The following is a 1,986-nucleotide window of genomic DNA, read 5'->3' as shown; positions in this document are numbered from 1 at the left end:
ACACACACGCACAAAAGATAAAAAAGATGTTAGTTACAAATTCTAAAACACTTGAACGAGAGTATTGTAAAGATTACAACTCCTTTTTGATTGCAGACTTCGTATTTTCTCTTTACTATTTACCACTTGTAGTTAACTCATTTTCTGAGAGTGTCATGAGAGAGAGGTAGAGCTCTTCGCCGAAACTAACCATCCATCTCTGACTAGGGAAGTCTTAATTATCGATCCCCTTTGCATGCCCCCATGTACATGATGGGGAGCGCCACATGCATCATGCTACGGAGGGATGCTTCAGCTGGAAAAGTCCTCATAAATTCTTCGATGGGAAGGAGATCTATATATGCACGTCTCATTGGCAATTTGTCGTCCCTCCACATGCATGCATGGCCCATCAACTTAGTTAGTATTCTCATTATTTTTTTATATATTTATAAGCCCTCCCATGCATCTATTGTGTTATGCTTGTTTCAAAGAGGAATGCATGCCACTGTGTGCGTACGTATAGAGACGAAACTAGCACTCGATTATAAGGAGGCCAAAATACATATAAATCAAATTTTAGCAAATAGACAAAATTTGCCTTGTCAAATTTTTAATGGAAAAATATATTAACTAAATAATTAGTGTAAAAAAGCATTACCCCTTTTTTATTTATACTTACTTAACTTCTAATTATTTTATTTATATTATTTCACTCAAATAACTTTGAAATTTACTAAATCTAATAGTAATTCAGTGAATGATTTAATTTATTAATTTTTACTAAATATAATTGTGACAATAAATGACTATTAGTTGATAGAACTATTAACTTTAATATAACCTTTAGGTGCGTTTGGTTCGCATTATCTTTTTAAGATTTTTAGTAATTCAATAGAAATAACAAAATATGACAGTGTTTGGCTAAACGCACTAAGTAATCTAGTTGGTAATATTAGATTTACTTAGGAATGAGATTTATCCCAAAGTATTAATTTCATTCCCTTGAGGGAGGCTGGAGGTATCCTCATATTAATGGATTGGGATAATCATAATATATCTAATCTCTTTCTTTCTTCCTATCCGCCGGCTAGTTGGTATTATTTTTTTTTACACTCTAACCTCATTTTTCCTAAAATCTCAATTCTCTCACTCCCTCTATCTCAACTCTATTTCTCTTTCTATTTCTTTAATTATACTTTCTCTGTCTAACATATATTCTCTCTCCCTTTTTTAAAAAAAATGTTAAAATTTTTAGTAGCATTATCTAAAATTAATTAAAGAAATAAATAAAAATATTTTTTATTTAATTTTAAAAGTTATGAAAGTACTAAATAAAAAATAAATAAATAAACTCAGAGTTGAGAGAGCATTATATTAGCACCAATTTTTTAAAAAATACAAGTTACTCATCATACTTTTAAAATTAAATAAAAAATATTTTTAAAATTTTTTATATAAAAAGAACTATTATGCGAATTATGAAAATATGGGGAGGACCATGGCCCCCCTCAGCCCCAACATAGCTCCGTCCCTGCTTTAGTACGTTGTGGTTTAAAGTGTATCAATTTAGTACGTTAGGTTTCATTTTTCTCTTTTCGTCTATTTTTTTTTTAGTTAAATTAATGACAAAGTTAAAACTAAAAGATATTAAAGTAAATATTCGATAAACTTAGATGTGGTATCTGAAGTTTTTTGTATATAATTTAATGAAATGTTAACAGAGGAGCTGACAAAAAGACAAAAATGAAACCATAAGGTACTAAATTGATACACTTTAAATCACAGGATAATAAAATAAGAAAGTGTGAAACCACATAAATGGTATTTGAAGTTTACCCTATAAATCATAAAAATTGACGGAGTAGTGAAGAGCCCTAATAGTGAGGGTGCTAAATATAATATTGAGGGTGCTAAATATAAATTTTTAAAAAATAAAAAAATAAATAATTAAATATTTATAAGAAAATTTTTGATAATTTAGAAGAAAAAAAAAAAAAAAAAACA

Source organism: Ananas comosus, linkage group 10 (genome assembly GCF_001540865.1).
Source record: "Ananas comosus cultivar F153 linkage group 10, ASM154086v1, whole genome shotgun sequence".
Taxonomy (NCBI): domain Eukaryota; kingdom Viridiplantae; phylum Streptophyta; class Magnoliopsida; order Poales; family Bromeliaceae; genus Ananas; species Ananas comosus.
This window is presented reverse-complemented; position numbering follows the sequence as displayed.